The following is a 14,617-nucleotide window of genomic DNA, read 5'->3' on the forward strand; positions in this document are numbered from 1 at the left end:
GAACGCATGACGTCACCTGGGGATGGGGGTCGGTGGGGGTAGGTTGGAGGATAATTAATTGATCAATTCAATTAATTTGCATATCAATTTGACATCAAAATTTCACCCGGAGCCCCATTATCCTGTATACAGGCCCTCCCAGTAAGATGGTGTAAAGTGGTCTCGTTGACGGAGATTATGGTTAAAAATAGGGTTTTGTAGCCAAAAGAGTGGAGAGTAATATAGTGTATTAGAATCCTGAATATAATCTATCTGCTTTCAGAAAAAAAAATGTGTTGTATTACTTATTGAACGCCCCTCGCACATTTGCATGTTATCATGTCGACTTTTATTTGCCTTATGATATACTGTGTTTACATTATTCGTAGAACATTCATTAAAGTTTGCTGTAGGTAAATTGTAGATTAATCATATTGACGATTCTTTAAAGTCAAACGGAAAATCATAAAATTAAATTTGTACATAACCAGCGATATGTAGGTTTGTGTCTGGTCTGAGGAAGAGGACGCAGCGATTTATTGTAGAATTGTCACAATGTCTCAGCAGACTTCCGAATATCACTACGGATAATCAGCTGCTTGCAACTGACGTCTACTTCTACATGCACTTGTGCATGAGTACTCTACAATTTATCTGAAGTGCTCGCCATAGGGTTCATAGAATCAGTTGCAAACCATTCCTCGACCGTTCCGCTCTGTAATAGCACGTAGGAAAAGGCGAACACACAAATCTCTCCGTTTAAACTATGATTTCTGTTATTTTCAAGCGACCGTCATTTCTCCCTCTGTAGGTTGGAGTCAACAAAATATTTTAGCATTTGGAAGAGAAAGTTAGCGATTAAAATTTCGGAAAGCTATCTCGTCCCAACTGCCACCATAACGTGTTTATCATTCGGCATATAGTGCACAACTAAGAAAGAAATTTACAAATAAATGAAACTACAAACGGTGTGAGAAATATTTCAGAGACTCTTCGAAAGAGTTCAGTATCCGTGTTTAAAAACCTATATTAAAAGCGCAGGTAACGCTTAAAAGCGCTCTGTACGGCAGAGCGCTAAGTTGTGGCTAGCTGGCGGTGATCAATTTTGCTGCTTAGCGTGCCGTTGTAACCTCGTTCATTACTGAAGGAAGCTTTCTCGTCGATTAGGCAGACGGGCAGAGGAGTGGGGGGGGGGGGGGGGGGGGAAGGCGGATGAGGGGGGGCGGTGTCTGTACCCGTCGTCGCTAATGAACTCTCGAAGCTATAGTGTGAAGTGGTTTAGAAACCAAGGTCTTCCTAGCAAAGGGCGCATTGCCAACACCTGTGTGTGCAGCCCTAAGATCAGAGTTTCATGGGCATGGTGCTAAAACACATTCTGCGGAATTTCTGGAATAGCAATGAGCTGGATAGCAGTGAATGTATCAGATCTGATTCCAGTACTACGACGCAAACTTCGTGCACTACCCCGACGATCACCATCACTCGACACATCGTCTACGTGTAGTCCAAGGAAGCTTGTTAGGACCTTTACTGTGTATATACATGACCAGACTGGTAATATGCACGCTGTCATTTCAGGTTGCACTTCCAATTGTCGTCCTCTATTACTGTAGTAAAATATACGTTACTGATCTAATAACTTATTGCGAAAGCTAAATGTTACTTATTTAGTGTTCATTTCTGCGTAGTTTCAAGTTTTTTTTATTTGTACGTTTTATTTTTTACTTATTTTTATTTTCACTATTCTTCTTGTGATTTATATGATTTCCATAAATAATTTAACACTGTGTAATTTAGACAGGGCAACAACAATACGAAAGTGGAAACGGACCAAGCGTGAATCGAGAAAGAGCTTAGTATTGTTACTTCTTATGTAACAAGTACAAAAATATCGTAACCATTATACGTAACTTAAAAAGTAAGAAGTATGTATACAGGTAGCAATGAATAAATAAGTTGGAAGGTGTTGCAGTTGTATTCGGAGTTGTAACGTCATTACAAAAATATTGGAAGACTTGCAGATGATCCATGTTTGGGAGATAGTTTATCAGATGAACTCCATCGTAAATAAAGTTGACATTATGCGTGTATACAAGGATCTTATATGACTGTACAGTTGCTGAGTGTGATCTAATATGACTCCTTTGTTCATTTCTCGATATATGTGTTGTAGGACGTAGTTATATTGTAAAGTGGACACCAGGAATAATACTCTCCGAGCACATAATACCTTACTTGTAATGCCTCACGATCGATACTGTTGAGCACTTTTGTGACGGTCTCGAGCCGGCGAAATACGTTCATGCCTTATACAGGATGCTTCACGATTCGTGTTACATACTTTCAGAGGTTGCAGAGGGGACGAGTAGACCAAGTTTTACATGGGAACCCATGTCTGGAGCGTCAGAGTTATAGGAGCGGCGTTTGTAAATGAACGTATCTACAAGGTGATTCCATTATGGTGTTACAAACTTTCAAGAATGATGGAGAAGGATAACTGTATTCATTTGGGGTGAGGGTCCCTGTAGCGGAAACGAACGAGTCGAAAGTTATAACCGAAAACCGTTCTGATACTTCTGACGCTGGAATACATGTACTTGTACTGTTGTGCTAAGATTGTATGGTAGGCAACTTCCAGAGGTGGTAGGATGGAACAAAACAAAACAAAATGTACGGTAAACATGGACTCTAAAATGTATACCTTAAAAGCTATGAGCACTTGTTCAACAGAGGAGATCTGCTTCACACTAGCGAAGATGAACTAGTGCTCATAGCTGGTAAGGTATGCAGTTTAGAGCCCATATTTAGCAGACATTGTTTCTTGTCTTGGTCCACATTACCACCTCTGAAAGTTGCATACCCTACATTTTCAGTAAAAACAGTACCGGTACATGTATTCCACTGTCAGAGGTATCAGAAAAAATTGCACTTGAAAATTCGGAACCAGGGACCTGATACATTTATCCGTCTCCATTATCCTTGAAAGTTTGTAACATCATCACGGAATCATCCTATAGATACAACATTTAAAGGCACCGGCGCCTATAACATTGACGCTCTGTAGCGTCGTTGGACGACGTTTCCGGACATGGATTCCTATTTAAAACATGATGTGCTAAGTCTCCTCTACATCCTCTAGAACTGTGTAACATAAAATGTGAAACACCCTGTACCTACGTTCCGGTAATCCCACCTCGTAACAGTCTCAGACCGACGGGCAGTGCTCACGAACTGCTGGAACGAGGGTTTTGTAACCGGTCTTCAACCTGCATGAATTACATCTCCTTAAGTTTCTTCCAGTAAATATCGTTCTGGTGTCTGCATTTCCCACAGCGATATTCATATGGTCTTTCTGCCATTAATCTCCCAGGAACGATCCTCCTATGGACTTTCCGGCTGTGACTGATTCCAGTGACTAATTGTCAGCTGAGTAGACAGACTCATCTCCACCTGAGATGCGATGGACCATGACAACTCAATGTTATGTACAACAAAATAATGTCCCATCAAGATAGTCCAAAGTAGGCGTGCCATTCGAGGGCCGCCGTATCAGTGCTGCACTTGTGTGGCCTTCCAGGTCCTGCTTCTTGAAAGGGAGTTGCAACTAATAAATCATAATTTTACTATTTTGCAGTCTCTATCTTTTGCGATGTACTATTCAGTGTCCTTCAGATAGCGCAGATGGACACTGTAATGTAGTATTACATGACTAAACTAGCCGCGATAATAATAAATAATATCTCCCTGTGAGAGAATCACAGCAACTGTGCGATTGCAGGATATGGACACATGGCGACATGTGGGTATTCGGATCGTTGCGGGAAGCGTACTCGGACAGCCGAAGTGATTAAAGTGACCACTCTCGTAAACCGGGAATTCCGGGTTCGAGCCCCTATCGGGCACAAATTTTCATGTGTCACCAATACATAGTGCAACTGAAGTCTAATCATATGCGCAATTGTGAATACATTTCTTCTAATAAAATAACTGACAGAACTGTTGCAGCTACTGGCAAGCTACTCAGTGAGTGGTAATTCTGTGGATTTCAAACAAACGAAGTTGTCAACTGAAGCTTCTGTCTTCTAAGACTAGATTATACAATAATAGGCATTGTTAGCCGCGACTCAGTGTGCTACGTCAGCAAAGCAGGACATTCTGTCTGTATCGATCTTAACAACAGCTGAGGTAAAGACCAGAGTTCCAAGTTCAATATGCAAAGACTGAACGACAAGATCGACGCAGGAATGCTGGTTGTGTTGGGCAGAGCGACAAACTGCACTGTGGATGAGGGAGTGCAAGTCTATAACTGACCTCGCCGGCAAGCAAGGCGCATGAATGGACAGGAATATATCCCAGCGTATAAGGTGAGAACCTCTCAGCCCATCAGATGGGATTTTGAGGACAACTGTTGCTGTTGTCGAGATACTATGAAAGTGCGCCACGACAAACAGGCACTTTGCCCGTGAATGTGTTGCACATTCCTGTTGGGACCCTCTTTGTGGATTTACTTATTCTACCTCCAAAAATCCGCTTCACTTCTCGTCTATAATAGTACCTACTTTGCGTGACAAAAATAGTGAAGCGCCCAGAATAGGAGTAGGAGAATAAAACTTTACTGATTGAGAGGATATGTAATGTCACTGCAGTGACTACAAAATCCAGTCAAATTTATAAATAATTTGGCAGTATGAGCCCACTTCTCAGTATGGCATTGCACCCCCTCTAGCCCGGGTGCACGCACTGATTCGGTTGGGAAGGGTGTCATATAGTCGTTGTATCCTCTCCTGAGGCACGCTGGCCCACAATCATTGTAACTAATTGGTTCTAATGGCTCTGAGCACTATGGGAATTAACTTCTAAGGTCATCAGTCCCCTAGAACTTAGAACTACTTAAACCTAACTAACCTAAGGACATCACACACATCCATGCCCGAGGCAGGATTCGAACCTGCGACCGTAGCGGTCTCGCGGTTCGAGACTGTAGCTCCTAGAACCGTTCGGCCACCCTTGGCCGGCAATCGTTGTAACTGATACTTAATATAATTCTATAGTGTTGACGACGGAGCTGGTCCCACATGATTTCTATAGCGGACAGATGTGGGTATCTTGCTGGCCATGGGAGTAGCTCAGCATCACGCAGATAGCTCAGGAGGACACTTGCCGTGTGTGTACGAGCATTGTTCTGTTGAAAAATGTCATCACGATACTATAGTCCGAGAGGTAAAACGTGAGGACGCAGTATGTCCCTGACGTACAGTTGTGTTGTCAAAGTTCCCTGAGCTGCTACCAGCTGCAACCTGAATTCATAGCCGATGGCTCCCAACACCATAGTGCCAAGAGTAACACTGGTGTCCTTCTAGAAAACATTGGAAGAAAAGGACCTCTCCCCAGATCTCCACCCTACTTGCCAACAGTGGTCACCCAGGGCAGTGCAGAACCATGACTCATCGCTTAACATCAGTCCAGGCATGTCAGTCACGGGAAAACTTCCAACGCAGCCCTTCGCATTGTGGTGTTAACGTCGGTCTACGCATGAGACAGTAATACCCTAGTCAAGCTGCTGCTGGTCTCAGACCAACGGCGTTACTCGACACCGAAATTTGCGGGGAATCTATTTCTTTTTCTCGGTGGACAGGTGCAGATGTGAAGGGGATGCGATGTGCTTGGTGCTCAGTACAGCGATCCTCCCTTGTGATGGCCAGACGTTTTCAACTCGAACCTTTAAGACGAGTATGCCTGCAATCCAACATCGACCCACTGTCATATCCGCATGTCCCACAAATCTGGATATTGTACGATTCGACAAGGCGTTCAAATGGAGATTCACAACGAGGCATCTTTTAAGCTCTGTCAGGTGCTGATAACCCTCGCATGAGTGGGTGGCATCTCCGTGTCCTTCACATTGATCACTCAACATTTATTTTTATTTTTTTAATTTATTTATTTCTTTGCGTCTCTTTGTTAGAAGTCCTATCATTTGGTGTGATCTCTACTTCATTTCTATAAGGGTTGGGTTTTTATTATTCTGTATTTATTTTCTCTTGAGGAAGATTGTGAGGACCTTAGAAGGTCCGTTAGATCCCCCTTTCTGTTTTATTACTTTTTAATTGATCGTAGTATCTGATATTTATGTATTAACTTTTCATTCGATAATATACGCGGTACTTTACATCTATGCCATTGTTCTACATGGGTTATACGTATATCCTGTACATGTCTGGTAGAATTTCTAATAATATCTATTCCTTCATGTATAGCTGTTGCCCTTTGCTTCATTAGTTCATCTATGATGGCTACATTTGTTGTTGCATGTAAATCTATTATCATGATATATACTGATCAACTAGAACATTATGACCACCAACCTACTGTCGATATAAACCCGTTTAGACGATAGCAACGTCATGCGGCGAGGAATGACTGCTAATCAGACACACGCACGGTGCATGTAGTATCAGTGAATGTGCTGTCCGTGAGTAGAATGAGGGAGGCTCTAGATCTATCTGAGTTTGACCGAGGGCACATTGTGATGGCCCGGAGGCTCAGCATGAGCATTCCGGAAACTGCACGACCTGTCGCGTGTTCGAGGAGTGGTGAGTGTTCCAGAAGTGGGCCGGCCGGGGTGGCCGAGCGGTTCTAGGCGCTACAGTCTGGAACCGTGCGACCGCTACGGTCGCAGGTTCGAATCCTGCCGCGTGCATGGATGTGTGTGATGTCCTTAGGTTAGTTAGGTATAAGTAGTTCTAAGTTCTAGGGGACTGATGACCTCAGATGTTAAGTCACATAGTGCTCAGAGCCATTTGAACCATTTGCACCAGAAGTGGCGAAACCAAAGTGGAACCACGTCCAGACGTCGTGGAATTGTGCGGCCACCACTCGTTAAAGCTGTTGTAGGCTGAGCAGACTGGTAAAACAAGGACAGGGCCCGAACTGTGGCGGAACTAAATCAGACTTTAATGCTGGGCAGAGTATAAGTGTGCCTGAGCACACAGTGCACCGAAAACTCCTAATGTGGTGTGCGTACTGTAAGACCTTCAGTACACACACCATCAGATTATTTGACTTGTCGCTCTAACGAAGTAGGCGAGTGTCAGCAATATGTCTCGTGGTCTTATCGTGGCGTGTTTATCTTCTGCCGTTAGGTCATACGATAGAAATGCTACTTGCACGCTTAGAGTATCAGATTGACGGTGACCAACTTTAAACAGAACTTGATTAATTTTCAGACACATTTATTAAAATAATAAAAATCGTAGACATTACGTAACTTGATTCTGGATGCTGTTTACAATTGACAATCTGAAGTTCCTTTGGTCTTGGTACGTTAATCTTATTCTCACATGTCTCTGATACTTGACAGAGTGTCTACACATTTATCTTCATGGCTATGTACAGGAATTTGATAATCTTCTTAGGTGCAGACTGAAACTTGAGTATAGACTGGTACAGACTAATGCAGACTGGTACAGACAGCTGCAGATAAATGCGGACTCGTACAGACTAATGCAGACTGACTAATCGGAGGTCTGTACACTCGTTATAATACCTCGCGCATTCAGGTATCACTGCGCGAGTGTGATCCGCGAGGAGAAAAGGTTCTACGTTATCAGCAATCTCATTGGCTGCGTTACATATTAATACGCGGATCGGCGGAAGCAGAATTTGGTCCGTCTCTAAGGCAGCGCCATTTCGTAGTGCGGAGACAGACGAGCGCTGAGCTTGCGCTGTTGGCGCTTAGCGGGGCGCGCTCTAGTGGGAAAGTTGCGTACGCGCTGACTATGCGGAACTATGGACACAACACCTAACGATGGGCTCCACAGCCGACGAACCATGCATGTCCCAATGTTAACACCACTACACCGGCAACTACTACTGAAATGGATACTTGACCATCGTTACTGGGCGTTAGCGCAGTAGCAGAGCGTTGCACGGTCTGATGAATTCTGATACCTCCTCGATAATGGGAGGGCGCGAAGCCGTCGTTTTCCAGGGGAACAACTCCTTGACACCTGTACTGCGGGATGGAGACAAGCTGGTGGTGGCCCTTTTATGCTCTGGGGAACATCCACGTTGACATCCCTGGGTCCAATGAAGCTAGTGCGAGGCACCACGACAGCCAAGGAGGATCGTTCACTGGTTGCTGATCACGTACACCCCTTCACGACGATCGTGTTTTCCAATGGCAGTAGAATTTTTCAAGAAGACAGTGCACCATGGCACAATGTGAAGAGTGTGATGGAGTGGTTCGACGAACACTTTGGCGAGTTACAATTGATGTGCTGACCCCCCAGCTCGCCGGATCTGAACCAGATCGAGCACATCTGATTGAACATGGCGTCAGAGCTCACCCGCCCCCACCCTCCACGGAATTTACGTGAATTGAGTGACCTGTGTGTGGTATGTGGTGGCAGCTGCCTCCAGCGACCTGCCAAGGCCTCATTGCTTCAATGCCACGACGCGTCGACGCTGTTATGAGTGCGAAAGGTGCACATACCGGATATTAGGTAGATGATCATAATGTTCTGGCTGATCAGTGTACCTACTCTCTTTCAGAATCCTTCTGAGGCACCTGTTTTGCAATATTTGTATTTTCTTCCTGCGCTTATTACTCGCCAGACTCCATGAAGTGCAATTGTATGACAATTTTGACGGTACTATGTCTCTGTATAGCCGTACTTTTGTATGAACTGGGAGTTCCTGTAGTTTTCTGACATTAGTCCTGAACATAGTGGTGAAATATCATTTTTTATTCATGATGGCTCCCAAATACCTCAGGTTTGGACTCCAAGGGATATTCTGTCCATGAAGTGTTAATGTTCTATCCAAATTGAGGGCGCTTCTTGCTGATGTAAACGGCATTAGTTTTCTGGGAGTTTACTTCGATGTTATTTCTACACCATTGGCCTTTTTGGTCGAGTTGTGTTTGTAGTCTGTTAATGCTGGCATAATGGTGTCGTCCAGTAGTCAAGAACGATATGCCGTCGGCAAATTTAATCAATTTTACGTTGTTCACTGTCGACATGTCCTTTACATAAATAGTATAGAGTAGAGGGGACAACACTGAGCCTTACGCTATGGTATTCCTGCTCTTGCTGTTCTTATTTCCGATCTTTGGTCTTGTATTTTAACAAAAATAGCTGGTAATGATTTTTGTTTAACAAAGAGTGATATTCGTTTGCTCGCGTATTTTTCTGATTAGGTTGGCCGTCCAGACTTTGTCAAAGGCACATCCAAGAAAGTCGCTGCCATTGATTTTCTTGACGCTCTACACGCTCCTTATATAACCTATCAGGCCTTATAACAACACTAAACACGAAGAACACTAATTACATTCTGTTGCTCGTTCTGCCAGTCACAAAGAATTACAACTCTAAGGATTTCCATACTGTGGTGTGTACATGTACGCCGGCCATAGTGGCCGAGCGGTTCTAGGTGCTACAGCCTGGAACCGCGCGACCGCTACGGTCGCAGGTTCGAATCCTGCCTCTGGCATGGATGTGTGCGATGTCCTTAGGTTAGTTAGGCTTAAGTAGTTCTAAGTTCTAGGGGACTGATGATCTCAGAAGTTAAGTCCCATAGTGCTCAGAGCCATTTGAACCTTTTTGTTTTTTTGTACATATACGGAGTTACATTGAGATCCGACCATGTCTTCTCGGTGCTTCAATTTTTTTGTCAGGCAGTGCCTACGCATGCTTTTCGGGATCAACATATAGAAACTAAAGGATACGTCTTTCCTCCTTCAGTTTATTACCTAATCAGATTATCTATCTAGCGTATTACTCTTTATCTCAGTCCAAACAGTCGAAGATAAATTATTGATATTCAGGTAAGCATGTAGGAGAACAGGTACCACGAAAATAACCATAGTAAGGTATTCAATAATGAAAAGCACGGCATAGAGAATCTAACATTCCTGAAAATAAAAGCTGAATAAAAATAACTATCTATGGTGGCACAGACATGCTGCAACATGTTGGTGCCTTAAAAAGAACATTTGTTTGCATTATAGGTGGATCTGAATTTCCATAGTTTGGTATGAAAACATGAATGCTGCTACAGCTTCAAAGTAAAATGATGGTCAGTCGAAAGTAACTCTGTCAAATACAAATTAACAAAACTTTTTAGCCATACAGTTCACCTACACTAAACACTTTCATACTTTCATACATGCAATGCCAAAATCTGTATTTAATGCCCCCTTACAGCGATATTTCAGCTTGTAGCTCTGCTTCCTGTAATTAGTATTAATCTACGTAATTGGATGCGCGCGTCATCGCGTGACAGTTGACTTGTAACACCGTCGTTCGCCGCAGCTTTATTGAAGTCACAAGTCTCGCTATGTGTTATAGGTTACCCCTACGCTCTCTACAGTGCACTAACCGTTCCACAGCTGTTATAAGCACCTTAGTCTACGTAGATACATCTTGTTTCGAAATATATACCGAATGGACATAATTCAATATACGAAAGACTTGAAACTTGTGTAATCGGTAATGACTTATAGCCCAGTTTTATGTATGACTTACTTTAGCTTTGCGTAAAGCACTGCTCCGACGAAACAACATCGTAACAAGATCTCGGTAGCTGTCCTGGACCTAGACCAACGATGCGGTGTAGAGAGTGATTTCCAGTGTCCGGCGAAGGGAGGAAAATGTATGTAGTAATCTCATATGAGTCGTTCCACGGATCATTACAAACGCTCAGTAGGAGTGAGACCTGGTGAGCATACTTGACGCTCAAAACAAACTATAATCCTTCAATTATTTGGGTGCAGCTCTTGTCCTGCGTGTTACCACCTTTGAAAAAATGGTTGGTTCAAATGGCTCTGAGCACTATGCGACTTAACTTCTGAGATCATCAGTCGCCTAGAACTTAGAACTATTTAAACCTAACTAACCTATGATACTCTCAAGGCTACCCTCTCAGAATAATTTGATTCGCACATCCGTGTCGCAACTGCGACGCATAAGTGTTTTAGCTGTCAGATAGTAGCATCTGAGTCGCCCCGTTACAGGAACTCTCAAGAGACTGTACATTCACGCGTACTAATGGACCGTGACGTCAGTCTTGTGCTTCCACACTAGTTGGAGACACGGCTTTAGTGCACACTCCTAACGAAACACTGTGACAACAACTCCTAAAACTCAAGGATCCATAACTTGATCCGTATCTTGCAGTTATTCGCGCATATGAACAGTCACTCCTCTCCTTGGCAGCACTGCACGCCCTCGCTTTGTTGTTCACATCAAAACTGGCTAAGCCTGGCTGTGGACACCAATGGCCATTCCGCAAACAGGACTGAGTGCTCCCGACAGGGTACAGACATCAGACCCCCCCACCATGTGTGAAACGTTTCGTACAACACCCCACCAGCATTGTCGTTTTCGACGTGTGAGATCCACGTTTTGGGGCAAAACAGGACATGAAGCGGAGGTCAGCCTGAATGTGGATTACAGTCGAGTAGAACAATTTGCTTATGCCCATGACCAGACAGATTTCGAGGATCTTGACGTGGTACACATCCACACCGTTGACTAAGGAAGTCAATCTGTGGGGTGCAAACTGATGGGGTGACAGTTTCCTTGCAAATTACACCAGTTTAGCCATCACAATAATTGACCGGAACGCAAACAAAATTGTGGAATCACCACCTTTGCATAATTTTTCCACCCTGTTGAAGAGTTTCGGCAATAAAGTAAGCTCGGTGACAGGTTTTTTTCCGTGGACATACGTCCATGGAAAATGGACAAAGGAGTTACGACTCACAGACTGGTTGTCGCTACCCCAAGCACTTGTAAGTTGCTGGGTATGGCTCTTTTTCACGCCCTGAGTTTAGAGATACACAACGCTGCACCATCAGCGCATTCAGTAAAGTGACTGCCGCAGGTGCAACATTTCCTTCAGTGGTTCCCCACTTTTGTTTCACCGAACAAGATGTGGGATAAACAACTTTGAGGTCCACGTTACCATGATACCTTAGGCCATTCCCAAATTTCGTAAAGCCTGTAATGTTCCGTTCACTCTAACGGACAGGCTTCACATCGATCCTCAGTGCCTGCAAGAAGACAGGGTTCTGTCCCCAGAGCCCAACAGTAGAAGGGTATCTCCAATCGTCTTAGTTGAGAAACATAATGGGGCGATCTGTATCTGTGGGGACTGTAAATCCACCATCAACACACAAGTGATCACCGGCTCATATCCAAGCCCCAAAGTTGAAGATATTATGACTCATCTCACTGGAGGTAGAATGTTTGCAAGACTGACTTAAAGAAAATCAATCTGCAGCTCCCCCTCGAAGAAAACTCTGAGAACTTTCTAGTCGTCAGTACGTCACTTGGACTATTTTGATATAATCGACTGCCTTCAGCATGTCCATTGCACTAGCCATATTCAAAAGATATTTAGAACAGTTAATGGGAGAAGTTCCTATCATGGCCAACTATCTAGACGGTATTTTGGTGATGGGCAAAACTACAGAGGACCTCACTCATAATGTAGAAGCATTATTTACTGTTTTCCAAAAAATGAATTTACATTGCAACTTGGCAAAGTGCGAATTCTTTGTAAATCAAGTTGAGTATTTGGGTCATACAGTCAGTGTTTCAGTTGCCTTAACCACTTCTACTTACGTGGAGCCAGTCCAAAAGCTCCCTTGTCCAAAGAACACCACTCAACTGAAGTCGGTCCTGGGTCAAATTAGGAACTACCGTCACTTCATCCGCATGGCAGCAGCCATAGTGGAACCGTTACGTTACATCAGCTCTTATGAGAAAACGTACCATGGAAATGGACGGACCAATGTGATCGAGCCTTCCACATTTTGATGCAGGTTCGTCTCAAATCTACCTGCCTAATAGCATATGATCCAGCAAAGCCATTGGTCCTTGCAGCTATTACCTGTGATTACAAGGTGGGGGTGATGCTCTCACACATTGTGAATGGGGTATAACGCCCTACAGCCTTTGTTTCCAAAACATTGAATCACACACAGAGAAATTACAGACAGATCGAAAAGGAGGCCGTTGCCATCGTATTTGGCATAAAGAAGTTACACAGCTATGTCAGTTCACACTTTTCGCAGAGCGCAAGTTTCTCTTTCCACTCCTGCGCTGTTGGACAGCTCTTCCCACCCAAGACTGCACACCAGTTACAACGCCGAGCTCTCTTTTTATCAAGTTACTCATATGACATCCAGTTTTGTTCGACAGCGCACCATGCTAATGCGGATCTTCTCTCCCATTTACCTGTAGGGTCAGATCCTGCTTTCGACAAAGATACTGAGGTCTGTTTGCAAGTGGATGACGCAGCAGAGGAGGCAATCAATAACCTTACTTTGGATGCCAACACCGTGAGCACCACACAGCACACGACCCAGTTATTGGCAAAGTTTTCAGATGCGTGTGATGTGGGTGACCAGCCAACAGAAGGCAACTATGGAACTCAGAACTTCATGCTATCCGGTATCGCCACCATTACACTATGAAGGGTTGTATTGCTCCAAGGAGAAAAATGGGTAAACACATGTCGCAATTCCTTGCTCGCGCCAAGTGACGACCCTGGGACTCCTCCACCAGGAACACCTGGAAGTGTGGCTCTCATAACACAGCTGGCCAGACATACATGTACTGTTTAGGAATGGACACATTCATCGATAACATAGTTTCCAGTTGTACCACTTCGCAAACCTAGATTTCACTGGCCCATTGCAGGGATTCGTCACTCATTGTAGTAGATGAAGACTCTGGATACCCATTTGTCTCATGGATGCCTTCCAGCACTTCCACTGCCACTATCCAGACCTTACCCACGATGCTTTCCTTAGAGGATCTCCCAGAAACTATAGTAACAGGTGACAATCCCCAGTTTAGAGCCACAGAATTCCAGGAATTTTCTGAAGTTAATGGAATCACATTAGTCCATACGGTCTCAGCCGGCTGGAATAGCCATGCGGTTCTAGGAGCTACAGTCTGGAGTGGAGCGACCGCTCCGGTCGTAGGTTCGAATCCTGCCTCGGGCATGGATGTGTATGATGTCCTTAGGTTAGTTAGGTTTAATTAGTTCTAAGTTCTAGACGGCTGAGGCCGGCCGGAGTGGCCGAGCGGTTAAAGGCGCTACAGTCTGGAACCGCACGACCGCTACGGTCGCAGGTTCGAATCCTGCCTCGGGCATGGATGTGTGTGATGTCCTTAGGTTAGTTAGGTTTAAGTAGTTCTAAGTTCTAGGGGACTTATGACCACAGCAGTTGAGTCCCATAGTGCTCAGAGCCATTTGAACCATTTGAACCATCTAGGCGGCTGATGACCTCAGAAGTTAAGTTGCATAGTGCTCAAGGCCATTTGAACCATACGGTCTCACTCCACTCAGTTTCAAGTAGCCTGCCAGAATGTTGACTATTGTAAAGCTGAAATGTTTAAACTCTGCCAGCTTCATTCAGTCACCGATGCACTCGACCTTTATATACCCTCTTACCTGGTAAATTCTCATGATGAGGTGTGATCCACTGAGAAACTACACGGATACCTATTACGTTCCCAACTATCCGTCATCCACCTGACACTAACGTCACATCAGCCCTCCTGCTCAAATCATCTCATGTATGCCCCACAATACACGGTCTGGCCAAATTAATATACCAGGG

This window comes from Schistocerca americana, chromosome X (genome assembly GCF_021461395.2).
Source record: "Schistocerca americana isolate TAMUIC-IGC-003095 chromosome X, iqSchAmer2.1, whole genome shotgun sequence".
NCBI classification, from domain to species: domain Eukaryota; kingdom Metazoa; phylum Arthropoda; class Insecta; order Orthoptera; family Acrididae; genus Schistocerca; species Schistocerca americana.